Raw genomic sequence first — 19963 nt, 5'->3', positions numbered from 1 at the left:
AACACTTCACAGACCATTTTTATATAATCAATAAAGTATTTTGAAGATTTTCGTGTCCATAGATTTTGTTTACATGTTGTTTTGCTTGGTGGTGGTTGTTTGCTCCTTTTTTTCTTTCAGGTTAACAGAGCAAGAACAATTGGATCAATATTTTGCCAGGGGATCAGTTAGCAAAAATCTGGGTTCCAATCTTGTATTTTAAAGGAAAGCCTACAGCGCTGTCCAGCAGGGAGTATGCATTCATTTCCAACGTAAGGAAGAGTGTTCCCATAAAAGCCCCATTCATTACATTTGGTGAATAACTGAAACAAACGTGAATAGCGGCAGATGAACACAGGCACTGGAATCATTTGACTCAGTCATTGCCCAGGTAGCTGTCATTCTGATTTAGCCAGTTGCAGGAGGTCAGAAGGGGAGAATCAGGAGGGAACAAGCAGTTGTGAAACTGACACTGAAGACAGTCTTGTTAGGGTATTCAAGGAGGTCAGAATGAGAGGAAGAGGCAGTTAGGAGAGATGAAGATGACAGTGAAACATCCCAATAATCAATTTCAAAAGAGATCAGGCGACACCAAATAAATTGGACTGTGCACGGATTAATAGCAAATTTAAGTGGAAACAAAACACCTGTAATAAAAAGCACAAACAAGAACAATATTGTTTTTAATAAATTGCATGTCCGTAAAGGTAGTCCCCTGTGCAAGCCCCAGTCATTTCTGACTCTGGGATGCCATCACATCACGATGTTTTCATGGCAGACTTTTTACGGGGTGGTTTGCCATGGCCTTCCCCAGTCATCTACAGTTTCCCCACATCAAGCTGAGTACTCATTTTACTGACCTCGGAAGGATGGAAGGCAGAGTCAACCTGGAGCCGGCTACCTGAACCCAGATTCTGCTGAGATTGAACTCTGGCCGTGAGCAGAGAGCTCGGACTGCGGTACTACAGCTTTACCACTCTGCACCACGGGGCATGTCCATATTGTGCAGTCATTTTTTGCCTTGTTTTCCAACCTAACCCTAAACATTTACACCAATTATAATGGTCTGTGACCATTCTTTGACACATTTTAATGCTTTTTTTAACACACAATAATAATGCTTGTTTGACACATTTTAAACTCAAGTATTCTGGCGACAAGCTTACCTTGCTGTTAGGCAGCTACAGTTTGGTTGGTGTTCACGATTTCCTTTTGAATGTGGCTGTTTGTGGTTTACAGTGGGTTTTGGAGAGGGAACAATGCTTAGAGGACGGTGGAGGAAAACCTGGGCCAAATCTGACCAATTGTACATGGGGAATTATTATATGATGCTGATGGCAGAGAAGAGACAATACTTTGACTATCATAGCAAAGTACAATTCTGCACTTTTAATTAATATCCCCCCAATGGCTAGTTAGAGGGGCCACAGCTCAGTGGGAGGGGCCATGGCTCTGTGGTAGATGATTTGCTTTGTATTACAGAAGGTCTCAGGTTCATTCCCCAGCGTCTCTGGTTGAAGGATCAGATAACAAGGAAATGTGAAAGACCTCAGCCTGAGGCCCTGGAGGGCTGCTGCCATTCTGAGTGGACAATACTGACCTTGATGGACCAAGGTTCTGATTCAGTACAAGGCAGGTTCATGTGTAGTTTGTGGTAATTTGCTCAATGACCACTGACACTTCCTTTCATATTACATTGTTGCTTTATGTTTTTAAACCTGTTGAAAGCTCCTTTATACAATTACCAAGGGTTAAGTGTGTTATCAGAGTCCTATAAGGGTACAAAAGCATTATGATCCTCATATTAAGAAAAGGATGCTAGAGCTGAGAAGCTAGTGGCTTGTGCAAACACATGCAGTGAATTTGTGGTTGAGGTGTGCATTGAATGTAGGAGTTCTCTGCTCACAGTTTGTGCCAGTAATACACTAATCACCTCTTCACTGTAGTAAGAGCTAGTATTTTATTTTTAAATGAGGGGTGAAAATGTGTAATCCTTGTGGTTTATTCTCCTTTGTGTTTTTCACACCATCTGATTGTTCTTTCTCCTAAGTGCCATCTGTGGGAGGCTCCGTTGTTCTTTTCTTGTGTTTTCAGCAGCTTGGCTGTTGCTGTTTTCAGATAACTTGTCCAGTTGGTGCTCTTCCATGAATTCAGGAGAGCCCTGGGATTTTTTTTTTTTTTGGTATATAGATACATATATTAAAAAAAAATGAAAGGGGACTTTGAATTACAGGCATTATTATAAAACTGAATGTTGAAGCGTGAGGTGTAGCAAGATTCATGTGCTATTATTATGAGTTTTTATTTCCATCCAAATTAAAATGAAGCCTGTTTCCAACAGAGAGATAAAATCTGGATCTTGCAAGGGGAGCAGTTGCTGGTTTATTAAATTTGGATCTCATCATCTGTTTAGGGCAGACTTCCAAGAAAAATAAGTAGGAATGGATCAGGGCAGGTTATATATAAAATTTTGCTCTTATTTTAAGAGGCAATATCCACTTCTTAGAGGATAATATTTGAGGTAAATAATGAGCTGTGGACACAGGGTGGAAATTACTTCTTCTGTATTTTGAAAAGCAAAATTTGCCATGTTCCTTATATAAGATGAAATGTTGGCACAGATTAAAAATCTGACCAGGTAAATAAGAAAAAGGGGAGTAAAAAGACTGAGCATTTACAAAACAGAGTGAACAAAGCAGGGGATAAGAAATTAGATTGTTAAGGTGGGGGTCTTCCACTCAGTGTTCTAGGGAGCTTTACTATCCTGGAGTTCTACAATGAGAGGATCAATAATACTCAGCAACATTGCAGAAAGTGCTCTGATTGCTCACATGACTGGCTTCACCCACCACACAGCAAACGCTGAGTGTGTTCCTGGATGCACTTACAGTTTATGCACAGAGTGAAGCCCACATATACAGACCAGTTAGTCTGACCAGCACTTTGACCCCTGCCCCAGCTTAGGCTGTTTGGGTGATTCTTTTCAGTCCAGTAGCTCCATTCCATTACAGCAAATACCCATGGTTGTTTCCCAGTGTAATATAGTGGGTTCTATGCATGAAGGAGTTGAGGTGATAGTGATGACAAACTCTTTACTGAATACTGCATGGCAGGTGGATGCACTAACAAGACTGAGGAACGGGGCCTACAGGGCCAACTATATGCAACACTGGTTCCCATGCTAGCACAGTATTGGATCATTCAAACCAACAGGGGGCCTATGATTGGAGCAGGGCAGTCTGGATTTGGATCCTACTGCCCATTGTTCCCAAGTTCCCAAGCTCAGTCCTTCAGGCTCTAATGAGCCAAGCATGAACACCATGGATACACATTAATTCTCATACATAATACCCCCCATCCCTCAGTTGTAAGACTCACCCTGTGGAAGACTCTTCAGGAGGCATAATCCAGAAGGAGAGATGTCTTCTCTGACTGTCTTTTTCAGGACACAGAAGACTTTTCTCTCTCTTTCAGAGCTCCCTTAGATAACTTCAGGGGGGGGGCTTTTCTCAAGCGGGAAATGAAGGAGAAATGCAAAGGCACCGCTTATAAACCTTTACATTTTTTTTTTTAGAATTTTACTTCCCCGAAAAGGTTCCAAAACTCTGCTCCACTGTGTTCCCCTAGGAAAAAAAAGCCTGTATAGCTTTCATGTGTGGCTTTTATTCTGCCTTTCCCCTCCATCCGCTGCAATTTTTATTTTGGCTTCTATGTGACATAACCAGCAAAGCAAATCGCAATGTCGTTACTTTCAGGTGACGTCATCGTGCCACATGCGCTTTGCATGCACAATTAGAGTCCGGGGGGCAGGGGCACAGGGTTCAGTCTGGGGCAGTAGAACCCCCAGGGCCGGGGCTGACCACTACAGCAAACTGATTCACAATTTTAAAAATCTGGTAAAAGGCTCCCAGTGGCATTTCTCAAATTAGGCAGTTCAGATCAATTCAAGTGGGTAGCTGTATTCGTTTGAAGCAATGCTACGAAGTTTGGATCCAATGGCATCTTTAAGACCAACAAAGTTTAATTTTGTGCACATACACACTTCTACTCCGTGATAACTTTGGAACCTTTGTGAGCTGAGTCTGAATAGCTGATGCAGATTGCACATGCACCAGTTAAGGTTGCTGTTGATTACATTATTCTGCAATCCTACTCAGGTTTATTTGTCTGGGTTTACTCCTGGGAAAGTACTCTTTGGCTAGAATTGTCAAGCTTTGATTACTCACTTGGTCTTGGTAAAATTGACTTGAGCTTTTTTCTAACTGGGATTTAACTTACAGATCAATGCAATACCTGGACCTGCCATCACCACTGCTAACCAACAACTTTTCATCCTGCACCACGAGGGAATCCAAGGAAACAGGCAATCATGAACCAAGGCATCTTTATACAAGATTTACATGGAAGGAAAGGGAGCCCTACACAATTGCACATTTGATGAAGCACTCATTGCCTTCCTCCACATCTGAATTACTGTTCCCAAACAGCCGTGCAAGAATGTGCGTATGTAGACAGTGATTTTTTAATTTTGTTTTTAGCACTCACAGATGCTGCTTATGACTGGTGACCCAGTTATGATTCAAGTCTTAGGGAGTCTACTCATTATTAATATGTAAACGACAAGAAATTAGTCATGGAGGGTATTGAGAATTCTTAGAGAAAAACAAAACTTTATGGCCTACGCTCAGTTCTCATTCAAATAACAAAACATTTTAATTTCAGCCTCACATGCTTTATATATAGTCTACTATTGTCCTGTCCACAAGATGATATTTGGAGGGTACTAAGCTGTTTTACAGCCCTGTGGCACAGAGTGGTAAAGCTGCAGTACTGCAGTCCTAAACTCTGCTCATGATCTGAGTTCGATCCCAGCGGAAGCTGGGTTCAGGTAGCTGGCTCATGGTTGATTCAGCCTTCCATCCTTCCAAGGTCGGTAAAATGAGTACCCAGCTTGCTGGGGGGAAAGCGTAGATGACTGGGGAAGGCCATGGCAAACCACCCCATAAAAAGTCTGCCGTGAAAACGTTGTGATGCGACGTCACCCCAGAGTAGGAAATGACTAGTGCTTGCACAGGGGACTACCTTTACCTTTTTAAGCTGTTTTACACTTCCCTTCCTCTGAGGCAGATTTTCCTCCAAATTTTTGTTCCCTTCCGTGATTGACCCACCCCAAGTAACATGGGTATTCTTCTTTGTCTTTAAAAGACTGTGACCAATTTCCCACTAGCCTTATGCCGCTCTCACTATCCTCTTCTCCATGGGACTTCCGCTGGATTTCACACTATCTGCCCTGGGGTTGCAACTCGCTCTGCCTCTTTCACGCAGCAAACAAGATCCTCTAAAAACCGGTTTCTGTTTGCTGCGCAAAAAAGGCAAAGTGAGTTGCAGCCCCGAGGCAGATAGTGTGAAATCTGATGGAAGCCCCACGGAGAAGAGGAGCACGAGAGCGGCATAAGGCTAGTGGGGAATCGGTGTGTCTGTCCCACTCTGTCCAGAAATACCTTGGCTTTTAGCTCAGCCCTGGAAACTGATGGAAGAAAAAGGACAAAAGATTTTATTTAAAAGACAGGGGAAGGTGTAATCAAGAGTCGGTAACTTTGAGGCAAAAAACAGTGGTTGTACAGATTGCAATTTTTTTTATACAGACAAATGAGAGTTATTGAATATTATTTTCTTATTTATTGAGATCTTAATATTGAAAAGTCTTTCCCCTATGTTTTCCAAACACTACAATGCTTCCTAACAGAGTTTCCTATTTCTCCTCTTATTTCTTTGAGGCTGGTACCTTCTTTCAGTACCTAACTCCCTTTCCTTTTAATCCCTAATTTCTATCTAGCTCTTGAGGTGTCTCAAGCTGTTTCCTTTCACAACAGGCCAGAGATCTCCTCCTCCTCCTGGAAAGTGGGCAGGGATTCTTCTTCTTTCATAGAATATGTCTTCACTTTCCTTTGGCCTGAATGGAAGTCTCATCTCACTACCCAACAACCTTGTCAAATCTCATTCCTGGTTTCTCATGTCTGTGTAAAACTGCTTTCAGCACAGGCTGAGAACAGGGGTGTAGCCAGAATTTTTTAGGTTGGGAGGCAGTTTAAAAATTCAGGGGGCACCTGCATTTTTAAAAAGTACTCTCCACCTGAAAAATCCCCACCTGACCTTCCCTCCCCACCAGTTTGAGGACCATCCTTGCCCTCCCACCTCCAGTCAAAGCACACCAGACAGCAGGAGCAGCCACAGCTGCGATTTAAGTTAGAATGCCCATTCCCCCTCAGCACCGAGCTAATAAAAATTCCTGCCAGCTGGAGCTGGCCAATCAGAGTGCTTGGAGTAGCCTGTCACTCAAAGCTCTCCATTTTGGAGGAGACTGAACTCTTTCACCTTTAAATGGCTGGTGGCTGTTTCTGTGCACCTCCGGCACAATTTGAAACATGAGAAGGAGGGAGGAGGGGACTTTAATTTGGTACATGCTCTCAGCTGCTAGGACATTGTATGCGCAGCTGGGGAAACAAGAAAAAATACCAGAGAAATGGGACTGGATCAAGAAAGTTTTATCGTGGAGTGAGATGGACAAATTAACTAGAACTCTAAGAGACTATGATTTAGATATATTTAAAAAGGAGTGGAAGAAATTTAAAGAATATATGGAGAAAGAGTGGAATGTAAAAAGACATTGGACAATTTTTTAGTATTAATGAGAAAAAAAAATATTGAACTTTGATCGGTTAGTAGTACCTTTAGTATTGAATTTAAATCTATAACTTCGGGGAAGTCAACATTGGAGGGAGGGGGGATTGAAATACCATATGAGTTAGTACAGAAAATTTATAATTAAGTTTTGTAACCATGTGTTATCAATAAATTGTTAAAACACAGAGAAGGAGGGAGGAGGTGGCAGCAGAGGCTTTGCAGATGGTTTGGGATCCTGAGTTGGGATCAGAAGTTGGGGCGGGGCCAGATTCAGACTACGGGCCAGATTCAGACTGATTCCACAGTGATAGTCACTCCACCCTTGGACTTCTGCTTTCCCCAGCTCAACTGACTGATTCCCCATCAGTTGCTGCATGGTCACATTTTGACTTGCATCTCCCTCCAATTCCCCCCCCCTTCCTGATCGCTAAAAAACAAGATCAGGAAGATGGGGGTGGGGATCAGAGGGAGACATGAGTCAAAATGCAGCTTTGCACAACTAGTGGGGAATTGATCGGCTGAGCCTGGGAAGGCAGAAGCCCTAGGGTGGAGTGACTGCTACTGCGGAATCAGTATCAGACTCAGTATTCAGTTCTTCAACTGAATTCTTCCTCAAAGCAGCTTTTCAACAGTTAAGGTCCAGAATGGTCTCACTTCTCTCCAATCAGGAATCTGTCAGAATGCCCATTCCCCCTCAGCACTGAGCTAATAAACATTCCTGCCTTTAGCTGGAGCTGGCCAATCAGAGTGCTTGGAGTAACCTGTCACTCAAAGCTCTCCATTTTTTAAGAGACTAAACCCTTCCACCTCCCTGTACTCTGATAATGCAGCATTTTGAAGCCTACTTTAAGGGCTGTCCGTCACACTGTCACTGCGAGAGTTCATTCTCACCAACTTATGAGGCTGTGGTAGTTTTTGGTCTGTCCACTGTGACTGTCATGGGTGCAGAAAGTTGCTTTGGCTTGCATCTGGGGGAGGGGAGACAGTGCACACACTGAGCTCAGTCTGCATTGACTATTTGAACTCGGCTCACGAAGATTCCAAAATTATCACTGAGTAGAAACCAATGATCTCTGCAAGATCCTGGCGACAATGGCTGATTTTTTACATGACCTTTTGAGCTCATGGAAGAGAAACTGCAGCTCCTATTAGATTGAATGCTGGGGGACTGTTTGAATTACCCAAGAAAAAAAAAGCAGCTGTATTGGTGGTACTCACTTCAATTTCAGGGAGAGGCTACTTAAAGCCTTGAGTTGTAGATAAACCTGATCCAGGTATTTTCTGGGTTTCTGAGAATCTCTAATCCATAGACCTACTTAGGGTCACAAACATTTCGTCCTCCTGGTCCTAGTACATTGGGCTGCCACAGACTATGAGTTGTTAAACTGTAGATCTCTTTTTTGATACACAGCTGAACACCGATATACAACACTGGCTCCTGTAATTGGCAGGCAGTATTGGGCCTCTGGATTAGCCAGGTCTGATATAGGTAACAGGAGCCTTCGTTCTGTCTTTACCTAGTCAACAAAGTAATACCAGCTGCTTGCTGCTGACCTCAGAAACCCTGAGCCAGCAGTCTAGATTCAGACAAGGCTGCTGTCAAGTCCAGGGTGGACCTGAAAGCTACTTCTGAGATCTTTTGCAATAGAGTATTCAGCTAATGATCAGTTACAGTACTGTACGCTTTCATATAGCTAGGAGCATGCCTTCTCTTCCCAGTCTTATAATGAGGGAACAGCATGCACACACATATGCTTTCTCTCTCCCCTTTTTCCTCTCACACACAGTGCCTGCCGAGTCCTGAGCTGCAAGGAACTTTGAAGCAGCTCAGAGAAGATGCATGATATAAAGTACATCCTCCACATCGAGAAATTACCAGAAAGTTAAACTACTTTCAACGAGTGTCCACAGCCTCTGTATGAGTAGGCAATCCAGGCATGGGCTATCAGTACCGCCAAAGAGGGTACAACACAGACATTTACTGTAGGCAGGGCTTTAAAAAAAAAAAAAAAAGCAGGCATGCACAGGAATGCAGTTCCGACTGGCTTGGTGTCGGGGAGTGTGGCCTAATATGCAAATGAGTTCCTGCTGGGCGTTTTCTACAAAAAAAGAGCCCTGATTGTAGGATGTACAAAGGAGATGTGATATCCTAAGTCTAGGTAAAACCAAGTCAAACATATGGATTGGGGTCTGTGATGGGAGCCTGTGATGGCGGGGCCCCATGACATATTTCCCCAGTAATGTTTGGTAAAATAAGTATGTATTTTGCTGTCCTCTCTACACGTCACTGGCTGCAGCTGTAAGATTAGGGTTGTCAAACTGCACATGGGGCCTGGAGATCTCCTGGAATTACAACTGATTTCCAGACAACAGAGGTCCCCTGGAGAAAATGACAGCTTTGGGGGGTGAACTCTATGGCATTATACCTCACCAAGGCCCATCCCTTCCCCCAGAGCCCACCTCTCCAGGCTCCACCTAGAGTGACGGTGGAGAGATGGTGGGAGGGATGGTGGCTCAGTGGTAGAGCATCTGCTTGATAAGCAGAAGGTCCCAGGTTCAATCCCCAGCATCTCCAACTAAAAAGGGTCCAGGCAAATAGGCATGAAAAACCTCAGCTTGAGACCCTGGCCGCTGCCAGTCTGAGTAAGCAAGACTAACTTTGATGGACGGAGGATCTGATTCAGTATAAGGCGCCCATATGTTCACCCCCAAATATCCAGGAATTCTCCAACAGAGTTGGCAACCCTATGTAAAGTGGCTGGGAACCGTGATGACATTGTTCCATGCTTGGCTGAGTGTCTGAAGTCACCATACATGCAGTTAGGTCCTTTTGACTTCCTTAAGAAGAATCCCTGGAGAACTATTTGCCTTCTCCGCTGTGGTAGTGTTGGACTTGTACCAGAAAGACTAAGGTTCAGATTCTTGCTTGCCACAAAATTTACTGGGGGACCTTCTGCCAGTTATTCTCTCTCCATCTAGCCAACCTCACAGGCTGGATGGAGAGATCTTTTAAAGCAAAGAAAGGGAGAACCATGTATGCTGCCATGAGTCCCTAGGAGGAAAAGTGGAATATATAATGTGCCAGGTAGATAAAAATGCGCTGAACATTACAAACCAGCCATCCCAATGGTTCCTTGTTGATGATTTAAAAACAAAACCTGTGACTATTTCAGTGCGAATATGAAGTAGGGGAAAATGCAAAGCCAGACTAGTTTTCCACAATTAAGTTTATGAACTAAAGTATTACTTAAGGAAAGGTAATCATGTCTGGCTCCTTAAAGGATCACTTAGGAAGCAGTCATAAATAACAGATAATACTTCAGTTTGCTTTGGAGTAGCCAGTGAGAATCTGCTCCGATGATCTCATGCTCATAACTTATACAAGACTGGATAAATGCGCTGCTGCTTGTTGCCTTGCTAGGGAGGAGGTGGAGAGTGGGTAGTTTTCTGGGGAAGCTCCAATTCAGCTACAGGCTGCAATTAAAGTTCAACATTTGCTGTTAAGACAAATATTATTTTAAATTCTAGGCCAGGCGGGGCAGTGGGGAGAAGCTCTGGAAGAAAAATATATTAGAAAAATCTCCTCCTCCTGTTTTTGCTACATATTAGCCTGCTGGACACATCACACCCAGTCTCAAGATCACACCTTGGATAGGTGTCCCTGTAGGTAGCTTTTAGCATGGGAGTTAAGTGTGAGGGAGACTAATGGGGACATGGAGGTGACCCAGCAAGATTTGTGATGCTGTGTACATGATAACGTACCTTCTAACAATTAAAATATGAAAACAGGAATGCACTGGTAACATCCCTCTCTCACACCATTACTACACACTGCTGACAGCTCTCTTCTGTGATAATCTGTTTCCCACTGATTTACAAGGAAAGAGGTTGTGAAGTCTTTGGGTTAGCAGAGTCGTAGAAAAGGTACTGACCTGGATAACCCAGGAAAGCCTGATCTCATCAGATCGTAGAAGCTAAACAGAGTCGGCCCTGATCCACGTTTGGATGGGAGGCCACCAAAGAAGTCCAGGGTCACTATGCAGAAACAGGCAGTGGAAAACCACCTCTGAATGTCTCTTGCCTTGAAAACCCTACGGGGTCGCCGTAAGTCAGCTGTGACTTGACAGGAAAACAACAACAAGAAGAAGTATTAGTCCTAAAATCCACTATCGATAGATAAAATATACCTCAGCAGCTGCTGGGTGCGTTAAATGGTGGCTTAGTGTTCTCATGCACAGGCATTTCTATCTTTGTGAACTACAGACAAGATACACACCAAGGACTGAACCCTGAGAAATTCCACTGTAGAAGCTTGCACTGAAAACAGATTGCTTACCTGTAATTCTTGTTCTTTGAGTGATCATCTATATATTCACACTGATGGTCTTGATGCCTGAGTAGAGCAATTATTTGGAAACTTCTAGCTTATAGACATGAAAATCCTCCACTCAGAAATGGAGTATGAACTGTGCATGCCCAGAGGAAATGATCCCCTCCTCTCACTTTGTCCTCTCCTGAGGCTTTAAGAAGCTGCTCTGCTGGCCTGGCCAGACTCCAGTAGGCCCAAGGCACTGTCAGTCTCCTCTTCCCATCCACTCCTGGGTTCAGCTTGCTTCCTGAGCTCTGCCTCCTCTCTGAGGCCATTGTTGGCACATTCCCCAGCATGACCCCACCCTCGTTCCTTTTCCTGCAGCTCCTGATTGGGCTGCCTGCCACAGAAGTGCCTGGGTGAGGCTGTCCAGCGCCACAGTCCCATTCACCTGGTCTGCAAGTCCCTCTGGAACCAGTGAGTTGGGGATGGGGTTGCCACCCCTGGACAGGAGTGGTTATGCCCACTGATCGAGCAACAATTTGCACCTTGTGTGCTCTCTCCAAGGTGTCATCAGTCTTAACAACTGAACAAGCCCTCCTTTTTGAAAGGTTTATCCTGGTGTGTGCCTCAGGAAGGTATCAGCAAAGTGAAGCCAAGACAAGTATGGCAAAGAGTGGACAAAGGAGACCCGATAGATGTTGTTTACCTTGACTTCCAGAAAGCTTTTGATAAAGTTCCTCATCAAAGGCTCCTTAGAAAGCTTGAGAGTCATGGAGTAAAAGGACAGGTCCTCTTGTGGATCAAAAATTGGCTGAGTAATAGGAAGCAGAGAGTGAGTATAAATAGGCAGTCTTCGCAATGGAGGACGGTAAGCAGTGGGGTGCCGCAGGGCTTGGTACTGGGTCCCATGCTCTTTAACTTGTTCATAAATGATTTAGAGTTGGGAGTGAGCAGTGAAGTGGCCAAGTTTGCGGATGACACTAAATTGTTCAGGGTGGTGAGAACCAGAGAGGATTGTGAGGAACTCCAAAGGGATCTGTTGAGGCTGGGTGAGTGGGCGTCAATGTAGCAGATGCAGTTCAGTGTGGCCAAGTGCAAAGTAATGCGCAATGGGGCCAAGAATCCCAGCTACAAATACAAGTTGATGGGGTGTGACCTGGCAGAGACTGACCAAGAGAAAGATCTTGGGGTCGTGGTAGATAACTCACTGAAAATGTCAAGACAGTGTGCGTTTGCAATAAAAAAGGCCAACGCCATGCTGGGAATTATTAGGAAGGGAACTGAAAACAAATCAGCCAGTATCATAATGCCCCTGTATAAATCGATGGTGCGGTCTCATTTGGAGTACTGTGTGCAGTTCTGGTTGCCGCACCTCAAAAAGGATATTATAGCATTGGAGAAAGTCCAGAAAATGGCAACTAGAATGATTAAAGGGCTGGAACACTTTCCCTATGAAGAAAGGTTGAAACACTTAGGACTCTTTAGCTTGGAGAAACGTCGACTGCGGGGTGACATGATAGAGGTTTACAAGATAATGCCTGGGATGGAGAAAGTAGAGAAAGAGGTATTTTTCTCCCTTTCTCACAATACAAGAACTCGCGGGCATTTGATGAAATTGCTGAGCAGACAGGTTAAAACAGATAAAAGGAAGTACTTCTTCACTCAAAGGGTGATTAACATGTGGAATTCACTGCCAAAGGAGGTGGTGGCGGCCACAAGCATGGCCACCTTCAAGAGGGGTTTAGATAAAAATATGGAGCAGAGGTCCATCAGTGGCTATTAGCCACAGTGTTTGTGTGTGTGTGTATATATATATATATAAATTTTGTTTGGCCACTGTGTGACACAGAGTGTTGGACTGGATGGGCCATTGGCCTGATCCAACATGGCTTCTCTTATGTTCTTAAGAGTATTTTATTTATTTATTTATTTATTTATTTATTACTTTCCATTTATATCCCGCCCTTTCCGCAAGCGGACTCAGGGCGGCTTACAACATTATAAAAACAATCAGTCCAATAAAACATATAAAACCATAATTTATATATCAACTTTAAAACCATTCCATAGCGCTATTTCAGTCCAGTATAGGCGGTATTGACTTCTCGACTATGATCGCCAACATTCTGTAGGATGTCTGGTGGCAGCCCTTTTTCAATTAGACCGCAAAAGCCTGTTTAAACAATTTGGTCTTACAGGCCCTGCGGAACGCAGACAAATCCCGCAGGGCCCTTATAGCTTCTGGGAGGGTGTTCCAAAGTTCTGGTGCTGCCACCGAAAAAGCCCTGGATCTTGTTATACATAGCCTGTAGAGATTACAGTCTGCATCTGTGTGGATCGGCAATGTACTTGGATGTCAGAATCTGTCACTTCCTGAGATGGAGAGCTTCATCATTGAAAATCAGGGCCATCTGTTTAACATCTTCAGGAAGATGATATAACGCTGGAGAAACCTTTTCTTATAGAGAATGTTGTTGTCTGGCTATGCAAATCATATAATTGGCTTCCTTGAACATCTCAGCATGTGAAATGTATACCTTGTGACCCAAGCCATAAAGTTTCCCCTCTCTGTTGATGCTGACTGGGATGTCTGTCTGTCTCTCTCATTTATATCCCTCTTCCCTGAACAGGACTCAAGGCAGCTACACCATTTAAAATACACCTGGTAAAACAATACAAAGATACAATAAATTAACTTTTAAAATATAAAATGATTAAAATCTATCACGGTTAAAATCTGTCAGCTTTCAAGCAACTGGAGCATAATTTACCAGCTGCCTGGCAGATCACAATTCTGAAAAAGAGCGGCCTTGTGTACCTTGCAGAACTTAGGGAGGTCCCACAAGGCATGCACCTCTTCAGCTAGCTTTTCCATTAGAAGCCTTGGTGGAGTAGGGGAGGATGATGAGAAAAGAAAAAGTTACACTCTTCCTGTTGTACCTTGTAAGGACTCTCAGTGCTCTCCAGTGTCAGGGACAGTAGATGCTGGCTTGGTCCAAGACTCTTTCACCAGCTAAAGAAGAGCTGGGAGAATGGGAAATACATCCAGTGCATGGGGTTCAGATTTGCCCAGTCCAAAACCAAGATCTGTCTACAATGAAATATAACTTGGATACCGAGCACTGTTGCCATGTGGACCATCTGTTTCAAATACATCTGAATGTCCTCAGGTGCTGTTGCTCTTAGAGCAAAAAGTTGTATAAGAATCTGATGCGCCTTTTTAGATTTGGAGTCAATGCCAGCCATTCTATCCCACAGAGCAGGTGAAGAAGTCAGAGGGGACTTGGGGTGGTGATGGACAATGGCTACAGTAAGCAATGGTTCTGTCCAATGTGTTGTTGCAACCACCTGTGGTATGAAACAGAACCGAAGGCAGGGGCACCTGTTCCTCAGATGCATGGTGTGGCATAACATGTAACTGATGGCATCAGTGGCAAAGAAGAAATGGTAGCAGAAGAAGAAGTAGGTGGATGAGTCGGTACAGACAGGATACATCTATGACTTAAAAATGACTTTCAAACAGAAAGCTTGAGTATCCATTGTGACATTTAAAAAAATCCGGTTTAATTGTACTTTGGTCTTAAATTGCACTGCCGGTGGTCTTTCAGCCAGAGGATCCACACCTGCTTAGCTTCAGCAATACTGAGGCACTTATAAAACAAGGCCACAAGCCTGACAACTGCACAGGGTTGCCAACTTCCAGCTGGGGCCTGTAGATCTGGAATTACAACTGATCTCCAGACCACAGAGGTCCCTTGGAAAAAATGGCTCCTTTGGAGGGTGGACCTATGGCATTATGCACCACTGAGGTCCCTCCCCTCCCTAAAACCTGTCTTTGCAGGCTTCATTCCCCAATCTCCAGGAGTTTCCCAACAGGGAGCTGGCAACCCTACCAGTGACTGACTGTGATACAACAACACAATCTTGGCTAAAACACACAAGTCTGCAGAAAATATACTATACAAACTTAGAAATGTTTAAGTCCCTAAAGCAAAAGATAAAACATTACTGCAAAGTAGACTTTTAAATCTCAAAATTTACTCTGGATCTTTCATGGAGAACCAGTTTGGTGCAGTGGTTAAGAGTGGTTGACTCTAATCTAGAGAACTGGGTTTGATTCCCCATTCCTCCACATGCAGCTGCTGGGTGACCTTGGAACAGTCACAGTTCTCTCAGAGCTCTCTCAGCCCCATGTACCTCACAGGGTGTCTGTTGTGGAGAGAGGAAGGGAAGGAGATTGTAAACCACTCTGAGACTTTGAGTGCAGGGCAACCTCCTCCTCCCATTGTTCCTAAATCTTGAAAAAATAGTGAGAATTCCTCTCCCCCCTCACAAAACCAAACATTAAAGAACAGACATTCCAGAAGATGTAGTACGAATGGTTATGTACCTTATGAGAGATATACACATCTGACCTACCGTATAGGATTGCCAACCATCTGGAGAAAAAAAATGTCCCACCTGTTGACAAAGGCTTAATGGGATGTTATTTACCTCTGTATGGTGAAAATTTTCAGCTGCCCATTTCCACACATTAAGCCTCTGTTAAAGGAGCAGGGAGGAGTCCCATGGCGCAGAGTGGTAAGCTGCAGACTGTAGTCCAAGCTCTGCTCACAACCTGAGTTTGAGCCCAGCAGAAGCTGGGTTCAGGTAGTCAGCTCAAAGTTGACTCAGCCTTCCATCCTTCCAAGGTCAGTAAAATGAGTACCTAGCTTGCTGGGGGTAAAGCATAGATGACAGGGAAGGCAATGGCAAACCACCCCATAAAAGTCTGCCAAGAAAATGTCCTGATGTGACATCACCCCATGGGTCGGTAACAACCCAGTGCTTGCACTGGGACTATTTTAAACGACTCCTTTAAAGGAGAAGGAGGGTCACCAGGTTGCTGGCAATCCTACCACCACATGATATCAATATATAGGTGCCAGAAATCTGGGATGACTTTAGGGAAGAGATATTTTTTGGGAAACATTGAAAGCAAGTATGGCATAGTGGTTAGCGTTAGATTAAAAATGGTTAGGATCAGATTCAAATAACTTCTAGGTCATGAAGGTCACTGGGTAACCTTGGGCCAGCTAAACCTTATTTTACAACTGTAGTTGCTTTTTTTTGTATGTGTAGGTGTTCTTTCCCCTCTTTTCTTCTTGCTATCTGTAAAAAAATTCTAATAAAATATTATGAACAATAATCTATCAGCCAAACCTACTTTGTAGGATTGTAATGAGGATTCATGAAGAATGGGGACAGAAGATTCTGGGGCACATTCTGGATTGCACAGTCAGCCTGATGAGCATCAACTGAACCCTCAACATTTTCCTGAAAATGAACATTTAAAACTTCCTTGGAATTCAGCACCATCGAATTCAGTGAAATCTCCATTGCATTCTGCATTGTGTTTTGAAACCCTGTCAAAATTTCCTTGCCTCAGTTACCAGCCAAAAGAGACTGCAAACAAGAAATCAGGATATTGAGACTGGGGAAGGCAGCCTCAAAGGAGCTAGAAGTGATTCTTAAGAGTTAAGGATGTGGTGCTGACAACCAAGTTCAAAATACTTCATACTATAATATTCCCCATTACTAGCTGTGAAAATCTGACAGGAAGAAAGTTTATTAAATTGGTGTCAGAGAAGTTTTATGGATACCATGGACTGCCAAAAAGACAAGTGGGTTCTAGATCAAATCAAGTCTGAACTCTCCCTAGGAGCTAAGATGACTAAATTGAGGCTATTGTATTTGGGTCACATTACAAGCACACAAGAATCACTGGGAAAAGACCAGGGCTCTTTTTTTAAAAAAGCAGGAACACACAGGAACGCAGTTCCAGCTGGTTTTGCACCAGGGGGTATGGTCTAATATGCAAATGAGCTTCTGCTGGGCTTTTTCTACAAAAAAGGCCCTGGAAAAGACAATGATGCTAGGAACAGATGAAGGCAGCAGGAAAAGAGAAAGATATTACATGAAGTAGACTGACTCAATCATGGAAGTCATCGCTCTCAGTTTACAAGATCTGAGCAAGGCTGTTAACGATAGGATGTTTGGGAGGTCATTAATTCATAGGGGGGCCCATAAGTCGGAAGTGTCTTGATGGCACTTAACACACTCATATGCACGCACACACACTGAGAGGAACAGAAAACAAGGTTTCTCTGCACCATCCCAGTCCCGTCTTTTATACTCTGCTCACTAGTTACACTTCATGTTCAGTGTAGTCAGGCATCTGCAAACGACACAGCCAGATACACGATCAATACAAGGAAAGATAAATCTGCCGCAGCTGACTACAAACTCTACTGTCACTAATGCGACAATGAAAAATGCTCACTACTTGAATACACTACACAGTGATCTTTAAATCTTTCGACAGATGGAACATCAATATCACAATGCTAAATAATCTCTAGACAGTAGGAAAAAGTCCCCCCGACTTCCCTCCATAGAAGATGGATGTATCTTTTTCATTTTTTAAAGAGTCTCTAAACAGTTGAAAAAAGAAATCCGTTCCACAAATCCTTCGGGGGAAGCAGATACTTTATGTGCAACAAGGGTCAATATATATGTTAGAATGTCCTCTAACAATATGCTGTAATCATTACAATGATTACAATGGCTAGCCCAGGCTAGCCTCATCCTGTTAGATCACAGAAACTAACCAGGATCAGCCCTGGGCAGTACTTGGATGGGAGACCACCATGGAAGACAAAGGTTGCTATGCAGATGCGAGCATTTCTGTTTGTCTTTTTCCTTGAAACCCATGAGGGGTTGCCATAAGTCAGCTGTGACTTGATGGCACTTTCTATCACTAGTCATTACAACAGTGAGGTCCAACTTTTGCTTTTGAGGGAAACCAAGACCATTCCACTAAACTTAACAGAACAGCACCATATGAACATATGAAGCCGCCTTATATGGAATCAGACCTTTGGTCCATCAAAGTCAGTATTGTCTACTCAGACTGGCAGTGGTTCTCCAGGGTCTCAAGCTGAGGTTTTTCACGCCTACTTGCCTGAACCCTTTTTAGTTGGAGATGCCAGAGATTGAACCTGGGACCTTCTGCTTACCAAGCAGATGCTCTACCATTGAGCCACCATCCCTCCATGAGCATCATGAGGGGAGTTCATGATGCAACACTAGTGAAGCAAACAAAAATTAATTCTTCATGTTCTTCTGGGGCCAATGCATCTTCCTGAATTGGACATAAAGACAGACTTTCTTAGTTTGTAAAGCAGCCTTGACCTTTTGCAGGGAGAGACAGAGGGCCAAAGCTGCTATTATTAACAACTAAGCAAATGTCCATGATTTAAATAAACCCTTCTCAATCTTGTATTTAAGCTGGGTGTAAGGAAAGGTTCTCTGGTGGAGAAGTTCAGACAAAATGTTGCAGTATTGTTTGGCACAAGAAGGCATACCGGAGACTCTCCATGAGGGCCCCTCTTGGTGGAAGCTGGGCCACCCAGTGGCAATGGCATTGCATAGATTTACCTTTTGCAGAAGCATTGTTTTTAAGCACAGTATGCTTCTTATCCACAAGAGTGTTTGGCAGCCATCCACTTCCGTGGGATAAATAAAACTGTTGTCTTCTGGAGGACCATAGGGACCTCTCTGCTCTGATAGTCCAGAAGGAGAACTTAATTAGTGGGATGCCATCAAGGGTTTTTGTTTTTTAAAATAATTTCATTAGTTTAATTTGCTGAAATGTTTTAACTTGAATTTTAAATTTTGTATTGTTTTATCTGCTGTACAAAGCCCAGAGCCTGGCCTAGGCTGGGATGAGGTGATTAAACAAGTCCAATAAATAACAACATGTTACGTGCATAAAGACAGATACGGTCCTTGTCATCTTGAGGTTAAAAAACAAACAATTTTTAATCACAGGATTGGAAAGGCCTGGGAAGGTTTTGTTTCTGCAACTCTGGAGAGCCTTTGCCAAGTTATAGTTAATAGTACTGGACTAGATGATCCAACAGCCTGACTCAGTACAGGCAGTAAGAACAGAAGATGAACCTTGAAGGTGGGATTTTCAAAAATATGCACCTTCTCATTCACACCATAATCAGGTTTTGGAATGATCAGAGCACAGCAAAGGAAAACTTGGAAAGTGGATGATTGTGCAGATATTCCCAAAACATAAAAAGGCTTTTAGTAAGGCACGTCTGGATACTTTACAATTGGCAGTGGTAAGAGGTCATTATAATGCGATTCCATATAATGAGCAAGTCTGCTCTTGTGACCATAAGTCCATTGAGGATCTAGCTCATGTGATTCTTTAGTGCCCAAGATTTGCAGTAGCCAATGAAAGATAGCTTGGGAATATTTTAACATGATGCTCAGAGAGGTTGTACTGGAACAAACTAGTGATATACAATCGGAAAAGTTTGTGTCTCAAGTTATATTCTCATGCAAGTTTGGCTGATGAATAGTTCACTAGCTGTACCCTGCATCACTCATTATTATAGGACTAGTAAATTATTCTGAATTCTGCTTCTTTTAGGTATCAAGATGTTTTAAATGCTTATTAGGTATTTCCCATCTTCTAATGGATATTTTATGGATTTTACTTGATACTGTGATTGTCTTGTTATTGGTTTGTTTTTTGGTTGTTTTACTATGGCTTTGAGCTAATGCAATAAAATAAATTCATTCCCCAAACACCCCTGCTCCGCTTTGGATGCTGCAGAAGAGCAAAATTCTCAATGTGGAAGTAAAATTTTAATTTGAAAAATTGTTTGAGATTAAGAATTTTTAATGTTTTTGAACATTTTATTTGTATTTAGCTTGTGCTCCTATGTTAATGTCACCTGATCTACAGGGCTGGCCCTAGACTGTCTGGCACCCTAGGCAAGGCTAACTTCTGGCACCACCACCCCGCACTGATAACATTGCCAAGTCACATGGGGAGCACCCAGTTGGGCACCCCAGAAGGCTGGCGCCCTAGGCAATTGCCTAGTTTGCCTAGTGGCCCTGCTGATCTATGATAATAATAAATGAATG

Source organism: Heteronotia binoei, chromosome 12, assembly GCF_032191835.1.
Source record: "Heteronotia binoei isolate CCM8104 ecotype False Entrance Well chromosome 12, APGP_CSIRO_Hbin_v1, whole genome shotgun sequence".
NCBI classification, from domain to species: Eukaryota; Metazoa; Chordata; class Lepidosauria; order Squamata; family Gekkonidae; genus Heteronotia; species Heteronotia binoei.
Note: the sequence above shows the minus strand (reverse complement) of the source record.